Here is a 22746-nt window from a genome sequence, read left to right as displayed (position 1 = left end):
CTCGCTTCTGGTCAATTTTTCTTCAAAACCTTTACATGACACTCCGTAGGTATTTGGGATCAGTGCATGCGGCCTCGGCACGATCCATTAGTTATTCATACCAATTAGGGCCGCACAAGCTTTTAAGGTAAAATAGATGTAGATACAAACTTATTATATATAACTATACACATACTATACCTAAATTGTGTTCTTGAAATGAAGAAAAAAATCATGTCAAAAGAATTTATATGTAATTTAACAAAAAAATATGAATTTTCGTAGATAAATTTTTATATAGTATTATATATTGATATATATATATATATCATAATATTTATGTTGGACTGCATATTTTTAAAAAATAGAAAATTTGTTCATAAATAGCATTCAGTGACTGTGATTTATGTCTTATCATTCATCTTTTCTTCCATTTTTTGATATTTGAGTTGAGGTTAAAGTAGAGTTTGAAATATTGAATCAAAAGCCTCAATGATTAAGCATAAAAACACTCTCTGTAACCATTTAGGGGGCGCACAATCAAAATTAGATAATTTTCTTATTTATTTCGTGTGTGTTAGCCCATTAATATTTTTGGTGAACTAACTTTCGGTCGATTTTTCTTTGAAACAATTGTGGAACCCTTCGTAGGTATTTAAGGGATCAGTATGTGCGGCATCGACATGTTTCATGGCGTATTAATAGCATTTAGGGGCCTTACAAGCAGAATCATGCGATTTTTCTAAATTTTTTTGTGTGTGTTAGTCCATTAATATTTCTGTTGAATTGGCTTCTGGTCATTTTTTCTTTGAAATAGTTATGGGACCCCCGTAGGTTCCAAGGGGATTAGTATGTGTGGCGTTGGCATTTCACAATGCATTTATAGTATTTAGGGGCTGCACAAGTGAAATCAGGCAATTTTGTAATTTTTTTCATATGCATTAGCCCATTAATAGTTTTGGTGAACTGACTTCCGATCGATTATTCTTCGAAACTGTTATGGGACCTTCCGTAGGTATCCGGGGGATCAGTGCGTGCGATCTCGGCATGATCCATTGGGCATTCATAACATTTAGGGTTACGCAAGTTTTAAAGATAAAATAGATGTAGATACAACCTTATTATATACAACTTTACACATACTATACCTAAAGTGTGTGCTTGAAATGAAGAAAAAAAATCATCTCAAAAGAATTTATATGTAATTTAACAAATCAATGTGAATTTTCATAGATAAATTTTTATATAGTCTTATATATCGAAATACATATCATAATATTTATGTTGGACTGTATATTTTGAAAAATTTCAAAATTTATTCATAAATCGCATTAAGTGAATGCAATGTATGCCTTATCATTCATCTTTTTATTTTTCCCTTCATTTCTTGATATTTGATGCAAAGTTAAAGTAAATTTTTGAAAATTGGATCAAAATCCACCGTGATTAAGCATAAAAATATTCTTCGTAAGCATTTAGGGACCGCACAAGCAAAATTGGGTGATTTTCTTATTTTTTTTCGTATGTGTTAGTTCATTAATATTTTTGGTGAACTAGATTCCATTCAATTTTTCTTTGAAACCATTGTGGAACCCTCTTTAGGTACTCGAGGGATCAGTATGAGCAGTGTCGACTTGATCCACTGTGTATTAATAGTATTTAGGGGCTGCACAAGAGGAATCATGCGATTTTCTCATTTTTTTTGTATGTGTTAGCCCATTAATATTTCAGGTGAACTAGATTTCGATCAAATTTTCTTCTAAACCTTTATGGGACCCTATATAGGTACCCGAAGGATCAATACGTGTTGCGTCCACATGATCCATTGTGTATTCATAGCATTTTAGGGGCGCACAAGAGGAATCATGCGATTTTTTGATTTTTTTGTATGTGTTAGCCCATAAATATTTTTGGTGAACTGATTTTTAGTTGATTTTTCTTCGAAACCGTTATGGAAACCTCCGTAGGTACTCAAGCATTAGTACGTGTAGTATTGATAAAAAGTATTTTAAATATGTCTAAAAAAGTATACCTATGTCATTGATAAATTACAATGTCTATAGGATTTTCATGATCCTATGTGATATTACTAGGTACTAGTATATAGTACTTTGATAGACTACTTTTTTATTAAAAAATTTCTCTTTTGTACTAGTGTGTTACTGTGCCACTGCAGTAGATGACAAATTACTTTCATCAGTTACATGGCCATATAACATTTTATTTCTTCTTTGACTATACTGGTTAAACACATGGACTTTTTTTTTATAAACACTCTAACTTTGCTAAATCCCTTCCATATCTTTCCATTCTATTTTTAGTCGTTTGTTCTCTTCATCGTGTATACATTTTTAAATTTATATAAAAAACATACTATAATAACTTTAGAAATCATTTGGGATGAGGTATAACGTATAATAATTTTGGAATAAAATACAGAATTATTCTACCCGACATTTGATTTGAGGTATTAGGTAATCTTTAGATTATTTATCCCATCATTTATATCTTAGTGATGAGATAAATTATCCTTTATACATGGTAAAATAAGTTATTCTGGAATAATTAATTCCAGGATAAGTTATTCTCAACCAAACGATCCCTCAATGATATATTCATTATTTTAAGAGAAAAATTATTTATTAGTTTTTTTATTAAATACATTTATTTCTTAGTAGTATCTATTTTAGCACATTATCCAAAAACATAATAGTCTTATTTATAAAATCAATTTAATAACAAAAAATATATTTTAAAACTTAATATTTATCAATTATTTTCAGTCATCTAATTTAGTTCTTATACTAATGGAGAATTTGACTCTTCTTCATTTCTATTTTTTCTATTTTCTCCAAGTTCTTATTTAGATGATATACACGTGTCATAAATTTAAATCACAACAAAGTAGAACAATTGAAGTGTATGTAGGTTGACTTAAATAGTATTGTAGTAACAAATAGTAGTTCTTTTTTAGAATCAGGTTTAATTTTTTGAACAGATAAAAAGGAAAAATTATATAACGAATGTTTGGAATAAAATATTTGGAGAAATATTTACCCTATTGGGATAGGGAACTATTAACTTTATTGTCTTTTGCTTGTTCTAGTTGTACATAAAATTAAAATAAAGAGACCATATTTCACATTTGAAGGGTCATATATATAATTTTGGTTTTCTATTCTTGACAAACAGTACACTTCATGTCAAGTCTACTGCTCTGTTACAAGCCCACTTCTCTAGACAAATAGTAGGTGGAAATCTTGCTTCTGACCAGCAAAAAGTACTTCTTTCTGTTGGTAGGTTGCTTCAAGTAATGGTTGATGTGAATTCAGATGGATGAATCCAGCACTTCCTAGAAATAATGGGGGCGTGATTTTGAGCTTCTTGAACTTCCATAATTCACAAAGAAAATGGCTGAGAAATGCCAAGAGAATCCAGGAAAGAAGGTAGAGAGTGTATTTGATTAAGTGGAGATGGAAGATGACGAGAGACATACGCTATTGCAAATGTCAGAATCACATCTTATGGATATTGATCGTTTTTCAAGTGGTATTCATACATTCCTTTGACATATGATGTGTTGGACGATGGTAATGTGAGAGCAGGAGACAATATGACTTTGGTAACCACTATTTTGATGCTCTCTATTATTGTTTGGTAATAATCTCATTTTGTGGTTTTCTAAGAAGCACCATATTTTCCCATGTTTATATTTTGGTTGTTTCAAAATGTCTTTTCTCTTTTTATCTGCATAGAGATGGGTTTTTTTTGTTCTTGGAGTGTTTATTATTTCATATTATCACTGATGTGTATTGTAGGTATATTTCCTGTTCTTGAAGGATAATCGAATAGTTGATCAATAACGTTAAATGTGTTCGCATCTTTATTTATACTATTTAAAATAAGATCTGAGTTATTTATAAGGTTCAATATTCCTCATTCTTGCTTTATTTTTTAACATTGTTATATCGATTGGATGTAAGGAGTTTTAAGATTATGTGTGTTAGATTAATCTATTTGCGAAAAAATGTTGTGGACGAAGCTTTTGAAAGCTGTTAGTATTAAATTAGAGTGAATGTCTGGAAATATATATAAAAGTGAAAAAAATTCTTGAAATCGCTTGTGAAAGAACCAGGGACAGGGACAACTTCAACACCTATCAATACCATATGAAATAGAGGCTAATGCTACTAAGTTGTTAAAATTTAGGTGATTTACTGTTTTGTGAATATATTAGTTGGGATTCTGTTGGTCGCCAGAAAGGTTAGCCGGAGGAGAATAGTGACGATATTTGTTGTTTTGCAGCTAGTTGCGGTATACTCTTTTTTGCTCTTTTTGAATTCTGACTTAGTCGTCTAATTAGTTCGTTTAGTGCTCAAAATGGTTAAAAAGTTGTGAAATTATGTTGATAATTTTAGTTGGCCTCAATTTGTTTGGATTAACATAAAGTTATCATTTTTATTGTGAAATTATAAGGGCGTTTGGCCATGAATTAACGTTTGATCAGAAAATTCTAAAATTTGAAAATTATTTTCACTTCAAATTACTCACAAAAATTCAAGCAACCCCCATTTGTGTTCATGGCTTAAAACAATTCCAATTTCAAATATCATTTATCACTTTGAAAATAAAAAGTAACTTTTCTCTAATACTCAAAAATTTCATGACTAAACACTCCCCATAATATGATTGACGACTTCCCTTTTTGATTGTTTTTTTATTCTTGGTGGAAATGCAGCTTCTTGTCATTGTGTAGCACTAGATACTGAAGGTTGTTGGTATTCTTGGGGTAGGAGTGAGGCAAGTATGTAGTGTGTCTTCATTTTTTATATTTCTTTTGTTCCTTTTTGTGGTTTCCTCTCTTTGTTGGAATGTGAAGTGTGTTGAGGCTTTGCAAAAAGGGTAGCTTGGTCACGGAGATAAAATATCACGTGATAGAACAACTGTTGTTTCAAAACTATCCAAGTAAGTTGTTCTTGGTTTGTATCCTCTATCAGTGGAAAATATAGTAGTAAAAGTTTCAAGATATACACTAAGTTCAAACTCATACCACAAAGGAGTCAAGAGTGCATAACTATACCCAACACCAACAATTTAAAACTCCTAAATTCATTTTTTTCCTGCTAGTAGTTATTTGTCTATTGGGACTTTCCATCACCCTATGTGATACTACTCGAGTACTAGTATAGTAGTAGTACATACTCATGGCCTTTTTAGAGGAACACATCTAGTGTTTTCTCTTTGTATCTCCTTCTGTCACGACCCAAACTCTGGTGTGATGGAACTTGCCTTAATCCACGAAGATAAGTCAGCTTAAACAAGGATTTAACACCATAATGTAAAAATAAAGTAGAAGTAACAATCTAAAAAGGATAAACAATACAAAAATGAGGATCACAAGTCTAAAATCATCCCAAGACTGGTGTCACATGTACAAGACTCTATTACAAATGAAGATTCAAAAGAAATTTTACAAGTCTCAATTGTCCTTGATTCTCAAGTAGAACAAAAACAACATAAGTAAAAGTCCCAAGGGTTCACTGAAGGAACTATCCACTACCACTCAAGCAACATTGAAGCTCGGATCAAATGTAATGGAGGAATCAGGAATTACCGAGCTGACAACCTACACAAGTAGAAGCAGAGGCGACTACCAAAGAACACGGTACCCAACAAGCAAATACTAAAATAGGGTAGAGAGCAAAGAACATAAGTACTCCAACCACACCATCCGAACCTCCAAACTACAACTTGCACTAAGGAAGACCAACATATACAATATATAAAATCTAGGTAACACGTCAGTGCAATTATGTCACCGTCAACAAGTAAGAATTATAGAACTTAGCCGTCAATAATAAATTTTATAAGAGTTGATCACGACTGTAATATGTAATGAGGTGCAATGCAATGTCAAGAAATCACAATGCATGTATGTCTAATGATACACATCAATTGATAAACTCATATGGGAATCCATGGGGGCCACACATAGATCATGTATCCACCAAAATCATTTCCCCTTGTTATTTATCATCAAAAATCTAGCCGAAACCATTTCCCTTCGGCCTTCCCATCAAATAGTGGGACTCAATCAATCTTTCAATCAAGGCAAATAGGAACATTCAAGTAATGCATGAGTGTAAGCAAAGAGTCTACACAATAAATTGAAGTAGAACAAGTATACTAAACTTCTATCTCGCATGGGATGATAAAGCTCTGTTCATCTTTGCCCTTTTTAGTCTTGTCGTACCAAGTAAATCCAAATAAAGAGGTGCCTCCACCTCGAGATTATGAATATATCAGCTAAGGAGGATGAAAGGAGAGGAAGTATATTGAGGTGTAGCAACCAGCAGCCTTGGAGATATTGTTGAGAAAACTGTGAAGCTGAGTTGTTGTATGTTGCAACTTGTAGATAGTGCAGTCATAACTTGACCAGTTGCTTGGATGATTAGCAGAAGGTGTGCTGCACAAGGGTTGCTTCCCTTGCTGCTGAGGTTGTTCAAGGATTTTTTTGTGCCTGCACTCACACAAATAAACAAGCAAAGAGCTCGAACTAGCAGTTAAGCAAGAAGGCTGCTGCAGGTATTGTAGTATGGAAGCTAGCATTGATGAGGTGTTGATGAGAGTTGGTGAGGCTCCTGCATGTCTGGATGTTGTTTCCCTTTGCTTGAAGCTCTGTGGACCTGCACACACACATAGCTACAACACCAAACAAGTGTGGGAGATGTATAGGCTGTTGCCAACCCGCATCCAGCTCCTTGTTGCCTCCATAGCTAAAGTGAACAGCTGCTTGTTGTTGACGATTATACACAGGAGAAGACCCTGCCTAGTGGTTAGAATCAGCTCCTTTGAGGACCTGCACACCCACAAACACAAGGGGCTCCAATGCAAGGGGGTTGTTGCAGGTGTTGAGGGAATGTATCAGGCATGCATGGAGTTATGGTGAGAGTTAGTGAAGCCCCTGCATGTATGGCTGTTGTCCCCCTTTGTTTGGAGCTTTGTGGACCTGCACAAACAAGTAGCCAAAGAGCCAAACAAGTGTGGGAATTGAAAAGGCTGCTGCAAACCTGTAGATAGATTCTTGTTGCCTCCAAAGAAGAATTGTTAAGCTCATTTGAGGGTATCTTGTGTGCCTGCACATAACAATTAAAGCAAGGAGCTGCAAGAGTCTTGGGGTGCAAGAGTGCCGCTGTAGGTATTGCAGGAAAGAACTTGGTATGGGTGAAAGGCTGATGTGCTGGTGAGGTCCTAGCATGGCAGGCTACTATCTCTATGATGTTGCCTTCTATTTTCCAAGTTGCCCCAGATGTTGTTGTACCTACACAAAGACCATCAAAAGAAGACAAGCAACTAACCAAAAAAAAAACTAGGAGTCTTGTGTAGAAGTCTTGGTGCATCGATTTGATTTGGAGGTTGTATCTGTGATGCCCTCTATGCAGTTATTGTTAATGCATTTTTATGTATAACTCCAGCAACCTGCAACTACACAAAAAACAAACAAAGACCAGGAAGGACTTGCACAAGATAGCAGAAAGGAAAAGACCTCAAAGAGTGCTTTAGAGCCTGCTAGCTTTTTCAAGGTCGCTCGACTAACGTCTCTAATTATCCGTTTGAGTTGAAACTTCTTGAGCTTTGCAAATACAGAGTTTGAAGTAGTCCTACAACATTTGTAGGCTTTTTCCACAAGTTGGAGCTTCCAAATTGCATATTGCTCCCTCTTTAGGCTTAAATAGGCTAATTGTTTCAAGGTCGCTCGACTAACGTCTCTAATTATCCGATTGAGCTGAAACTTCTTGGGCTTTGCCACTACTGTATTTTCTATAAGCTTGCACAATTTGGATGCATTTTGCACAAGTTTAAAGAGATCTGCAGTGTGATGTATCTCTGCTGGTGCTGGTCTGCAGTTCTGAGTTGTGTTGGTGCATGGCTGTATTTGCTTCAGTTCAGTATAGTTGTGCCCCTGCTGCTGTAACCAACTCTTTTTTGCCTCCCTAGATGATGTGGTAAGTTGCTTGTCAGAGTACCTACACAGACAAACAAAACCAAAACACCCCACAACAAAACAAAGTTGTAAGCTGCTATAACTAGTACTATTAACTTGTAGTTGTTCCTTGTGTGCTGCAAGTTGATGGAGTTGTTGCTGGAGGGTATTATTGTTGGAATATGTGGGGTCAGGCGGAGGGTGCTGCTCCATAACAGCCACAAGTTACTGCACCCCTTAGAGCAATTCCAAAGAGGGCTTGCATAAAGGGAAGAAGGCAAGGTCCCATTTGTACCCTAATGAACCATGCTATTGCTGCACCTGGAAGCACCTAAGGCTATGCCTCTAAGAGCTGAATGAAGAGTTGTAGGTTTGTATTTACCTTTATAGACAAACAAGAGAAGAGAAGAAAGAAGGACTAGTCTATTCCTTACCACATGAGGCAAGTTATTAAGTCTAGGAAAGCAGTAAGAAGAGGAGACTCTCCCGTTTATAATGGTCCTAAATATACGATCTTCAAAGTAGTTATAACTATACATAGAGATATCCAAGTTGAAGATCAAATTAGAATAGAAGTTTGGGGGAGGTCAAGGGGGTTTCTTGATCCTTTTAAGCCTTCTTCTTCTAAAATTTGTCATTCCCAGCATGTCTATTTCCATGTGATCCTTTTAAGACTTGATCATGCTCTCTTCTCTTAAGACTTGATCATGGTGGCATCTAAATGATTCCCAAGCACAATGAATAAGTCCTGGGCAGTAGCAACAATCATAGACACCAATGCTGGCAAACAAAAAGACCTGGGTAAAATTCTCTAATAGTATTATCCACTCCAGACAGAGCAGTATCCTAGATTGCACCAGATGAATAAAAACTAACCAAAAGATTCTCATTTTTCCTTGTGTAGGCAGTAGTATAATACAAAAATAGATTGCATTATTTCTTGACTTCCTTGTGGACATAAAAGTCATGAAAAAATCATTAAAAACAGTAACACAACATCACACCAATAGATGTTCTTCGCAACAGCTCAAGACTTTGATAATAAAATTGACAAAATATTGGCCCATACAGTGTAAAATCATGTCCAAAGCAGAGTATTCTCATAAGGTGTAGCATCCAATTAATATTCACCCATAAGAGGATTAAAATTATACATCTAAGTAGTGATTTGATGCTAGAATAAATTGCATCATTAAAATTCTACATCTAATTATTCACCATTTCTTGGAATCCCACATCAATGTATTGGTATCGATGTTAGCCAAAGAATGGTCGGGAGAAAATTCCACAGCAGTAGCCTCAACTCCAAAACCTGGCAGCTTGTTAAATTGAACTAGACGAGTACAAATTGACCAGCAAGTGACCACTTTTCTTCATCTAACCAGTAGTATGATGCAATAATAACTTGCATCAGTTCTGGATTTTCTTGTGGGAAAAAGATAGTAACACAACTCCATAAAACAATAGCTCCACACCATCATCCTCTACTTGCAGCACGAACTTGCAAAAATGGACATTGAAGGTTGTCACTATTAATAATCTTCCTTCCTTTTGTGTCCAGCTTAGTGAATGAATGCACTACAATAACTCCATGGTCAAGTGCATTATTTTCCAAATAGTCAGCAAGATGGTTAACTTCCCTCGAAACATGAAGTAACTGGACATTCAACTTGTCCAGTAGCTCAATATAGTCCATGGCGACTTCCACGTACCATCAATAACATTTTTTATAAATAAAGAATCAGTTTCTAATATCGAATTAAACACATTATAAGCTACGCAATATTGAGCAGCATCCAAAATTGCAGTAGTCTCCAAAAATGTGTTTGTGCCTTCTCCAATTTCCTTAGCTTCTGCATATATCAAATCACTTAGAGGATCTATAATACAAAAAGCGTAGGAATTTCTACCTGGATTACCTCTAGACACTCCATCCATGTTGCATTTTAACCAATTATCCGAAGGTAAATTCCAATGCACCCGAGTAACCTTCAAGGCTGGTATAAATGTTTTCAAGACTTGAATTATGTCCGGCCATCTATGTGGAACCTGTTTGATTGTTGGCTTTCTAGTCTTGACAAGCAATTGAACAGTGCTTGAGAGTTGATATATAATTCGATTAACAGTTACCTTTTTTTCCATATTTGTTTCTGTTTCTTTTCTTCCATAACTCCCAAATAATTATGGATGGAACAGCCCAAAAGAGTGGTTCGAGTCTAGGAAGAACATGAGCAGTCCACCATTGAAGAGTAACTTGTTGAAGTTGTAAACCTCCAATGGATATGCCTGCATAGGAATTAAAATATTCCCAAGTTTGTTTAACGATGGATTCTCTTAGGAACACATAACCAAACATTTCTTCTTGCGGTCTGGCACAACAACTACACCTTGATGCCAAGCTAAATGCAATATTCTTCACTCCATCATCCAGAGGAATTTTGAACTTCCAAGATCTCCACATGATGAATAAGATTTTTTGTGGCAGCCCCTTTATCTACATGTACTTGTATATATCTGATTGTATACCTCTCAATCTAATATATTCCCAAGAAGATTTAACAAAAAATTTACCAGTGGTCTCGAGCATCCAATATGGCACATCTAGTTCCTACAAATTAGATGTAACTTGGACATCATTCAATATGTGCTCAACTAAATCAGTAGGTAAAATGTTCCTCAACAGTTTTTGTTCCACCTGTTATCATCCATGATTTCAGCTACATTAATAATCATCTCATCATAATAAAAATCTGGTGGAGTGACAAAATACAATGCTCATAACCTAATCCAATTATCGAATCAAAATTGAGAACATCCCATTCTAAGCTTCCAGAAAATTTGGTGCTCAATTAAATCCCTAACTTCCAACATTTTCCTCCAAACATGAGAGACTTCCTTCCATTGTACGATAACACGATTAATCTTATTGGAATATTTATTGCTCATAAAAGCACTCTACATGATGGTTTTGTCCTGAAGTTCTACCATAATTTGGCAAATAAAGCCTTTGACACATTGAACAAGGACCTAAACCCCAAGCCTCCTTCATTCTGTCGAAAACACAACTCTAACCATTGATGTGGGATTCCAAGTTGTTGGTGATAGAAGTTTCTATCACCCACAGTGTTGCACCAAAAAATATTGAGCAAAAATCTTATGTAAATTTTCAATTATATAATCAGGAGGGTCTACCACTAATAATAACTGAATAGGCATACTTTGTAAAACATGAGAAATAAGCACAACTCTCCCCTTGTAGGAGAGTAATTTTCTCTTCCAAGATTGTAATTTGCCGAGGACATCCTAAATATGTCAAAGGATACTCTCGCCTACCAATTACAGTAACAAGCTGCACCCTATTCATCACCACAGAATCCACCAAGTGATACATAGAAATTACTCTTTTTTTCTTATTGATTTTCTAATTTCTCTCATTTATTTTAGATAAAATTGTAACCTTTTACTTTAATGAAGGCAACGATAGTCAAATTTCTTTTTATAACATGTCCTTTTCTTTTGTTTGTTTTAATTGCCGTGTCCAGACACTAACAATCTACTATGGAAGATTATGTAGATCGTGGATACCATTCTATGGAGACGATAACAGTGAGGTTCTTTTTGTATTATACCTTCAGAATGATTTATTTTATGTTAATTTTTTTGGATAAGGTAGGCGGATTTCATTGTTTACTAGTGATATCTTAGTTTATTTGCAAAGTAGTGTCATGCTTAGTTGTCACCTTCCCTATTTATTGTATTTACCTTTTTGGAGGAAGGTGCATGGAAGGGGGTTAGCCTTTGGGGGTGGCCTTAAGACACTTGGAAACACATTATGTGCTTTCCATTAAAATCTTTAAAAAGCTAAGCTTTCATTAAGAAAAGCTTTTTACTGCTTTAAAAGTTGCTAACTTCAATTGGCTCTATATCGTCTGAGTGATGGTGTCATTTGCCTGTTAACTAGTTCGAAGTTTTTGGTGGTTCTCAAAGTGAGGTATCCTCAAAAATCACAATTTTGAGGGGAAATCATGTTAGTCATGAGGTATATATAATTGTGTTAAGCTTTCAAGATTTCATTCTTTACTTCTTGTATTAAATGGATGCCTTTTCTTAGCGAGTTGCATTAAGAATATTTGTACATTTTTCTTTTATTATTGATTCAGTTTCGGTTCAGGGTTATATTTTTGAGATCTGATTGTCTATTTGTAACTTACAGATTACTCAGGTTTGTGGGTTTTATGATAAACGTTTATGAAAGTGAGTCCTTCTAAATTATACATTTCATAGGTTGCATTATCTCTCCTAGCTTATTCATTTTTTCGAATTGGGTGGTGTACAATTATAGTCCGAGTTCAACAACTTTTTATATGTTCTTAGAACAATCCATCTGGTCATTTAATATAACATGAGTATGATCGCACAACATATAACATGTTTGGAATGGTTATGATTATAGTGTCATTTTGTCATGAACTTGCAGGGAGCATTTAAATCTTGTTAATTGCTTGAGGTTTTCTCCAGACGGAAGCAAACTTATCCATGTAAGCTTTGATAAGAAGGGAATTATTTATGATGTCAAAGTAGAAGATATAATTGGAGAATTGTCATGTAAGGATGGTAATCAAAAAAGTATATATGTTGCTTGTTGGAGTCCTGATAGTAAACAAGTGATTGTTGGATCTCCATGCTAGTTCATTTTCATTTATTTTTCATGTTGTGTTGGATTTTAGTAATTATTCTTTTGAGAGTGTTATGTGATTTGAATATGGAAAGAAGCACTGAAGTTATTGGCTAGGACTATGCCATATTATGGGCTTTTTGGGCCTTTTTGATCAGTTTCACTGCCTAAAATTCTGAGCTATTTTTTTGTTTTATTTGTATTGCCTAAATCTATCTCCGATTGAATATAAGAAAAGTTGTAGAGAGTTATCTTTAAAGTGGAATGTTTCTTGTGATTAGTCTATCCGCTCATATTTGAAATTAGTTGGCAACTATGATTATAATCTTATGTTCTTATATTTTGAACCATGTTCCACTCAACTTTTTTTTCCTTAGTCTATAATTATGAAAAGCTAATCCATTTAATTTAATTAGAAATGGATTAATTTGGAAATCCAACTACATAACATTTGGGTAATTTCTCATAGTCGTGACATATTCGTGATAACTTTCTGCATTCTTAGTCTTGCTGTGTTTATACATAGTTTTACTCACTTTTTACTATGGTACCTGTCCTTATTGTGACTTCCTATTGCCTTTATACCAGAGTAGTACTCGAAGGTCCACAAGCAATTTTAGACAGGTGATTATTTATTCTCTAGTATGTTCAACTTCTTTTGCTTTTAAATGTCTTGTTCTTCAGCTTCCTTTGATTATTGTCACTTGGATTATTGGATTTACTTTACTTGCTTACATACGACATTCCTTTAGTAAGCTACTTATGGTTTAAGCTAAAGAACACTCCTAAAATTAATTATCATTCTCGCCTTTATACTTGCTTTGCTTATGTTGCTTAGCTTCTTCAATTTGTGAAATTAGAGGGGGTTGATTTGCATATGAAAATATCTAATTTGAGAGGATTCCCAGAACCCTGACTCAACTAGTCAGTCTTTTGGTGTTCATTTTTTGCATATGCAATACAAGTTTGCTGCAATTCAAGCTCTCCTCTCTTCATTTTTGTAGTGATTGCTGCTATTATGTATTGATTGACTGTAAAATAATTGTAATCAAATATTGCATTCCTTAGGCAGTATTATATGAGTTGCTCTTTCGATATACGTTGGTCCATTGTTCTTGAGGCAAACTGTTATTTATGATTTCTTCTCATCAAGTTTCCACCTGTATCATTGTGATTGTTGTTCGAGAATGTATTAAGGCTCCTTAACTTTGGTAAGTATTTTTTTACTTGTATTTATTATTGTAGTTTACCCATATCCTTATTGGCTTTCTTTGCTTGTCTTTTCTTTATTTTGTTTATGTACTTTGTGTTTAAAATTAAAATTGCATGGCTCTATATAATCTCGTTTAGTTAAAACATAAATCCATATTGAATATATATTATAAATAATTATCATAATGCAAAAGATTTATTAATGTTAGAGAAATATGATAAAAAATCTCAAACCTCTGACGATGTAGCTATCAATTAGAGGGCTAGGTATCAAGAATTATACCTGTTGATGGAACCATTTCGGGTCAATAAAATACGCAAAACTCAAACTAGTAATTATTACAAAATTATTATCTTTATTTGTGCATAATGACAAGTCAAAGTATAAACTCAGTACATAGCATGACTTGAGTTAAAAGCACATTCCAAAAATAGCAAAACTATTCACCCAGTTCAAGTTACAAGCATACGGTTTTATTTTCATAAGCCTTCAAAATATCACCAATTCAGGGTTCGGGGTTCGGGGGTTCGGGGTTCGGGGTTCGGGGTTCGGGGTTCGGGTTCGGGGTGCGGGGTTCGGGGTGCGGGGTGCGGGGTGCGGGTTCCAGGGTGCGGGTTCCGGGGGTTCGGGGGTTCGGGGTTCCGGGTTCCGGGTTTCGGGTTTCGGGTTTAGGGTTTAGAGTTCCGGGTTTAGGGTTCAGGGTTCAGGGTTCAGGGTTCAGGGTTCAGGGTTCACTTTGCTTATATATGAGAGCTGCATTTCGTGTATCTTTCTTCTCGAACAACTTCATAGAATGCACACCAATTTGTATCAGTTGCTTCCTATTACACTGATGTACCAGTTGGAGTCCTTCACACAAAATTGTAGCAGCTACTACTAGACAAAGATCAACTCCTCGCACTATAACATGATCAATTCTCAACTCGTAACCTAATAACTGGACATGAGTTCTGATCTCAATTCAATACTGGCAACTTTTGCATCTCTTAATATAATGAGCAACAAGTGCTAATACTACACATTGAGAGATAATTATTAGATAGAATTTGCATAAAATGTTGTAACCTGCACCAAATCCTCGCCCAAACATAGTCTAGGCAGTAACAAATACACTTGTTGCCTCAACTCGCCTCATATTGCACCAGCTGACGCTATTCATACCATTTAAACGGCCTAAAAAAATATCGATGGAAGAAACCTCAACTCCAAAATAGTGCAACATCCTAAACTGAAAGTGTAGAGAAAAAATTGACTAACAGATGGTCAACTTTCTTTGTCTTAGCAGTAGCATGATCCAAAAATAACTTGTACCAGTTCTTGTATTCCGTGTAAACAAATTCATCGACCAAATCGTGATAAAGTCTATAAAATATGGACAGCACCAATCCTTTCTAGCTCTATCCTCTATTCCCAAACAGAGCAACGCCCAGCCTTCCTGAAAGTATCCTCTAAACATCATTTAGTACAATGTTATAGACCAAACAATTGGCCAACATGTATATTTTTGCATCATCAAGAACAAACTCATGAACTAAAATGACAACCAAACTTTAACCAACTCATCTCCTATCTAAATAGACACATTTAAGAAAGTTGTTACGTCAATAATAGTAAATAAATCCACCATATCATTACCTAAAATAGTAGGATCTGCAGTGTGATGTATCTCTGCTGGTGCTGGTCTGCAGTTCTGAGTTGTGTTGGTGCATGGCTGTATTTGCTTCAGTTCAGTATAGTTGTTCCCCTGCTGCTGTAACCAACTCTTTTTTGCCTCCCTAGATGATGTGGTAAGTTGCTTGTCAGAGTACCTACACGGACAAACAAAACCAAAACACCCCACAACAAAACAAAGTTGTAAGCTGCTATAACTAGTACTATTAACTTGTAGTTGTTCCTTGTGTGCTGCAAGTTGATGGAGTTGTTGCTGGAGGGTATTATTGTTGGAATATGTGGGGTCAGGCGGAGGGTGCTGCTCCATAACAGCCACAAGTTACTGCACCCCTTAGAGCAATTCCAAAGAGGGCTTGCATAAAGGGAAGAAGGCAAGGTCCTATTTGTACCCTAATGAACCATGCTATTGCTGCACCTGGAAGCACCTAAGGCTATGCCTCTAAGAGCTGAATGAAGAGTTGCAGGTTTGTATTTACCTGCATAGACAAACAAGAGAAGAGAAGAAAGAAGGACTAGTCTATTCCTTACCACATGAGGCAAGTTATTAAGTCTAGGAAAGCAGTAAGAAGAGGAGACTCTCCCGTTTATAATGGTCCTAATTATACGATCTTCAAAGTAGTTATAACTATACATAGAGATATCCAAGTTGAAGATCAAATTAGAATAGAAGTTTGGGGGAGGTCAAGGGGGTTTCTTGATCCTTTTAAGCCTTCTTCTTCTAAAATTTGTCATTCCCAGCATGTCTATTTCCATGTGATCCTTTTAAGACTTGATCATGCTCTCTTCTCTTAAGACTTGATCATGGTGGCATCTAAATGATTCCAAAGCATAATGAATAAGTCCTGGGCAGTAGCAACAATCATAGACACCAATGCTGGCAAACAAAAAGACCTGGGTAAAATTCTCTAATAGTATTATCCACTCCAGACAGAGCAGTATCCTAGATTGCACCAGATGAATAAAAACTAACCAAAAGATTCTCATTTTTCCTTGTGTAGGCAGTAGTATAATACAAAAATAGATTGCATTATTTCTTAACTTCCTTGTGGACATAAAAGTCATGAAAAAATCATTAAAAACAGTAACACAACATCACACCAATAGATGTTCTTCGCAACAGCTCAAGACTTTGATAATAAAATTGACAAAATAATGGCCCATACAGTGTAAAATCATGTCCAAAGCAGAGTATTCTCATAAGGTGTAGCATCCAATTAATATTCACCCATAAGAGGATTAAAATTATACATCTAAGTAGTGATTTGATGCTTGAATAAATTGCATCATTAAAATTCTACATCTAATTATTGACCATTTCTTGGAATCCCACATCAATGTATTGGTATCGATGTTAGCCAAAGAATGGTCGGGAGAAAATTCCACAGCAGTAGCCTCAACTCCAAAACCTGGCAGCTTGTTAAATTGAACTAGACGAGTACAAATTGACCAGCAAGTGACCACTTTTCTTCATCTAACCAGTAGTATGATGCAATAATAACTTGCATCAGTTCTGGATTTTCTTGTGGGAAAAAGATAGTAACACAACTCCATAAAACAATAGCTCCACACCATCATCCTCTACTTGCAGCACGAACTTGCAAAAATGGACATTGAAGGTTGTCACTATTAATAATCTTCCTTCCTTTTGTGTCCAGCTTAGTGAATGAATGCACTACAATAACTCCATGGTCAAGTGCATTATTTTCCAAATAGTCAGCAAGATGGTTAACTTCCCTCGAAACATGAAGCAACTGGACATTCAACTTGTCCAGTAGCTCAATATAGTCCATGGCGACTTCCACGTACCATCAATAACATTTTTTATAAATAAAGAATCAGTTTATAATATCGAATTAAACACATTATAAGCTACGCAATATTGAGCAGCATCCAAAATTGCAGTAGTCTCCAAAAATGTGTTTGTGCCTTCTCCAATTTCCTTAGCTTCTGCATATATCAAATCACTTAGAGGATCTATAATACAAAAAGCGTAGGAATTTCTACCTGGATTACCTCTAGACACTCCATCCATGTTGCATTTTAACCAATTATCCGAAGGTAAATTCCAATGCACCCGAGTAACCTTCAAGGCTGGTATAAATTTTTTCAAGACTTGAATTATGTCCGGCCATCTATGTGGAACCTGTTTGATTGTTGGCTTTCTAGTCTTGACAAGCAATTGAACAGTGCTTGAGAGTTGATATATAATTCGATTAACAGTTACCTTTTTTTCCATATTTGTTTCTGTTTCTTTTCTTCCATAACTCCCAAATAATTATGGATGGAACAGCCCAAAAGAGTGGTTCGAGTCTAGGAAGAACATGAGCAGTCCACCATTGAAGAGTAACTTGTTGAAGTTGTAAACCTCCAATGGATATGCCTGCATAGGAATTAAAATATTCCCAAGTTTGTTTAACGATGGATTCTCTTAGGAACACATAACCAAACATTTCTTCTTGCGGTCTGGCACAACAACTATTGTTGATAATGTTTGTAGCTGCTGCACTCCATAGCTGTGAGGTTGGTGTTGCTTCCAATCAACTTCATCTTCAGCACTCTCTAAAACTTCTGCACATCAAAAACTGTGCTGTAGTTCTGAAGGTCCATTGTGGACTTGTAGCTTCTCCTTGTATGCTGCATGTTGTTGAGGTTGTTGTGTGTTGTGGCAAATTTCCCCCACTGCTACATGCTTTATTGTATCTCCAACTACCTGCAAAAACATAGAGACAAGCCAAAAAGACCAAAAAAAGATAGACACCAACCTTAAGGTGGCAAGCTTTTTCAAGGTCACTCGACTAACGTCTACAAATATCCGTTTAAGATGAAACTTCTTGGGATTTGCACATAATGTATTTGCTGTATTCCTGTAGGTTTTGGAGGCCTGTTTGACAAGCTGGAAGCTCCAAGTTGTGGAGTGCTCCATTTGGAGACTTAAGTCGGCTAACATTTTCAAGGTCGCTCGACTAACGTCTCCAGTTATCCATTTGAGCTGAAACTTCTTGGGCTTTGCAACTATTGTATTTTATGTAATCATTCCTAGTCTGGAGTCCTTTTGATGTGTCATGATGCATTTGTTGATTTGTTGCTGATGTGGCTCAGTTACATTCACTGTTGCTGCTGTAATGTAGCATATGCAAGTGATGTTGCTGAGATGCTGCAGGTCTATGGTAGGTTGTTGGTCCAAGAATTCCAATCTCAGCTGCTGAAACTCCAATACCAGGCTCAAAGCTTCATGATACCTGCACCAGATAAACAAACAAAAGGAAAAATCCCTTTGCTGATTCCTGTGCTGCATCTCTACAGCATTCTTGCAGCTCTAAGGTAAGCTCCAAGTTATCCATTGGTTCATTTTGCAGCTGCTGTGCCAATAAGCAAACCTTTCCTGGCTTGTAGTTGTTGGTTCCCATTTTCCAAACTTGCCATTAAAACCATCTGGACCTGCAGCAGATACATCACTGAGGGAAAATACAGCTTCTTTCAGCTCCTCTTTAGTAGGCATAGCATTAATAGACTGGTTTTGATTATCTGTGATAGATTTGGGGATACATCTGAGGATATCTTCATTGATAGCATCATCCCTACCTGTAAAGATCTTCTCAAAGTAGTCACATGCAGCAGTAGATATATTCTGATCACTTTGAATAGTATTATCCTGCTCATCAGTAATCTGATGGATGAATAATCTTCTTCTCCTTCCTCTAATAATAGCATGAAAGTACTTGGAATTGGCATCTCCGTCCTTAAACCACTGAAGCTGGGTTTTTTGTTTAAGGATGGATTGTTCAGTCTTCAAGTATTTAATGTACTGGGCATTCACATGATTCAGCTTGATCTTGTTATCCTCAGACTTGTCTTGGATGAGATCATCTTCAGCTTGCTTTACCTTCTCTTCAAACTCTTTGACAGCTTCATTTATGTACCCATACAGTTGCCTTGACCAGCTACTAAGGGTGTTAGCCACCCTCTTAAGTTTCAAATGGAATATTCTCATTGGATTACCCTCTACTGGTCTTTCCCAACAGACTCTAACAGTGAGTGTCCTGGAAAGTCTCATTATCCACCCAACAGTTGAGGAACTTGAAGTATTTGATGGGATGGGAACTTGAAGTGGCCTGCTTGTTCATCAACCAACACATAGTTCACTCTGTGTTGTGTCTTTTCAGCCAGAGATTTTTTACTTTTTTTCTATCTTTTTCTTCAGTGCCTCCCTCTTCTTTTTACTCAAAGAAAGAGTATATTTATTGTTCAGTAGCTGACCCCCTGCACCCATATTTTGTTCACTAATTTTTGGAGATTCAACACCTCTCTTATCAATTTCATTGAGCTGTAACCTGTCCTTTGAAAGCTGTTGAACATCATCTTATTCCATTTGTATGTTGGACCTTATATCTGCTGGAATAGTGGTTGCAGGGGGTCTAGGGTCTTTCCTATGGTCAACCAATAGATTTTCCCTCCCCTTGGTTTCCCCTTCTTGGAGATTAGTGATTTGCTCCTATATTCCCCCAACCTCACCTCCACAGACTTCTTCAGCCACAACATTAATACTATTTAACACATTAAAGTAAGTGGGGGAGCCATGGGGGTGTGGGAGCATTAAGTCAATACCTGGGATTTTTCCATTGGCATTGTTGCTTTCCACATTATTCAAACCAGTATTTGGTGCACACCTGGCAGTAATATTTTGCACTTTTTGTTTATCTGCAGGTCTGCTATTTCCATCAACATGTAATACCTGTTGTATGGGATTATGGGGGCTGGGATCCAATGTTGTATGGGAAGTGGGGAGTATGCTCTGGACTCCAGAGTCTACATTACAAGCTTGGATATTACAAGTATTAAAGTTAGAGTTATTAAGCATACCTGCCTGCTGTTGAGATTTTCCTTCTTTGCTGCTGCTGATAATATGCTGGGGTGGTACTGAACTTTCCCCTTTTGTCATGGATACTTGTATTTTATGTTGTTGTGGTTGTTGTTGGTTGTGTTGTCCATCTTTTTTGACTTTCCTCCTTTGAATTTGCCAACATGCATGTTCTTGGTCTCTTTTTTCAGCTTCAGCTTTGCTAGTGTTTTGTTGTTCCTTAGTTTGTTTGTCTTCTTGGTGCTTTAGCTCCTTGTTCTGTTGTTTTTTATTCTTGTCAGTGTTGGACTTATCTTTGTTTCTTGCTTCTTCTTCTTGAACTTGCTTTTTCTTATTATCTTCCTCCCTTCTTTTCACAGTACAAACATGAATGGTGTGACCTTGATGTTTGCAGTGTTGACAGTAATCTAGCACCCCCTCATATTGGATAGACTGCCACCTTCCTGCTCCATTTTCATCTTCGCCATAACCCATCCATACATGTTGTGGTCTTTGTTTTGTAAGGTCAATTTGTACTTTGACTTTTGCAACACTACCCCTTGTTTTCTTTTAGGTTGCCAAATCCAAGAACAACACCTTTCCAATTGGGGATAGTAATGGGGTTACCACTTCAAGACGATAACAATGCCAAGGTAATTCAGGTAATATAGCCCATATAGGAACTAGAGAGGTTTCTTCTTCAGGCTATAAGGTGGAGGTCCATAGCTGGAGTCTCATAAGTTGGCCATTTATGTACATTTTTCCTTTGGACCATATAGTAGAGTGATCATACTCATTGTCCAAGTCTATGTACAGATGCCTAGAGTTAAAATGGGTAATTTTCACTCCTCCTCTTAGCTCTGTTTGCAAGATGAATTTCTTTCTAATGGTTTCCATCTTAGGCATAGTATTTGTGAATTTTCCTATTAGAGTATACTTACAATCACTCTGAGATGGTTTGGACATGTGAAGAGGAGAGTCCCCGATGCACCAGTGTGGAGATGTGAGAGGTTGGTCATGGATGGTTTCAGAAGAGGTAGGGGTAGGCCGAAGAAATATTGAGGAGAGGTGATCAGACAGGATATGGCACATTTACGACTTACCGAGGACATGACCCTAGATAGGAGGGTGTGGAGGACACACATTAAGGTAGAAAGCTAGTACATAGTGGTTTTATTCACCCTTATTCGTAGGCGTATTAACGCACTATGATTCCTTGTCCTCTGATGTATGTTATTTATGGTATTTATGTTATTATCTAATAATAATATCTATTGTTTTTTTGTGCTTTGATTATACTATTGTGTGGACCGTTTTCGTCATCTACTTATTTACTCTAATAATCTTGTCTGACCTTTTTCTATGCTTTTATTGAGCCAAGGGTCTTTCGGAAATAGCCGTCCTACATTGGTAGGAGTCAGGTCTGCGTACACTCTACCCTCCCCAGATCCCACGATGTGGGATTTCACTGGGTTATTGTTTTTGTTGTTGTAGTATACTTACAATCACTAGCCAATTTCACCAGGAAATCTTCTTCTGTAAATACTATAGTAGGATAGCCTTGCTTTGTGGTAATTTTGGGGGGTGCAATATCAATAATGGCTTTTTTCATAGCTTCTTGGGCTCTCAACTTAGTAGCCAGAGTTTGGTGGATGACAGGATTAGGAGGGGTTGGAGTATTAGTATTGGGGTGCTTGGTTTGTTTGGCAGGTAAATTAGTATTAGGAAGCGCCACATGATTATTAGGAGTAGGAATAGTAAAACTTGGAGCTCTAAGTTGGTTTGAGTTTTTGGACCCTGAGTTGCTTCCAGTATTCAGAGCAGCAGGTTTGTTATTAGATTTGATAGCATCAAAATTATTTGACACTTTCATAGGATTGCTATTAGGAACATAAGGTCTATGGACAGGTGGAGATTTCACATTGAGACCCCTGTTCAACTGGGCAGGTTGTTTTTTTTTTTCAACATTACCAAGTATTATGTTCCCCTGCTCCTTGTACTTAGCAACAAGATCAGTATCAACATTGTGAGTAGAATTATGAATTTCCTCATTATTCTTGGACACAACAATATGCAAATTAGTAGGCTTAACAGTAGCAGCATTAGCTAAATTTCCTTTTTGTACATTATTATCAAGTAAGCTAAGTTCATGTGGTTCGCCAGTGTCACTATGCATTTGAACAACATTGTTACTATGATCAGCACCTTTTACTAGTTATTGGTTGAAATAGTTAGAAGACTTACCTGGATGAGCCACAGTAGGAGCACTGTTCCATTGCTTATCAGTGAAGTTCCCCTTCGAAATTTCTTTTGGGGCATGATCATTTTCTTCAATGCCTTCCAATATTAGCATTCTATTTCCTTGTTGGTGATTTTGAACATGATCC

This window comes from Solanum dulcamara, chromosome 2 (genome assembly GCF_947179165.1).
Source record: "Solanum dulcamara chromosome 2, daSolDulc1.2, whole genome shotgun sequence".
Taxonomy (NCBI): Eukaryota; Viridiplantae; Streptophyta; class Magnoliopsida; order Solanales; family Solanaceae; genus Solanum; species Solanum dulcamara.
Note: the sequence above shows the minus strand (reverse complement) of the source record.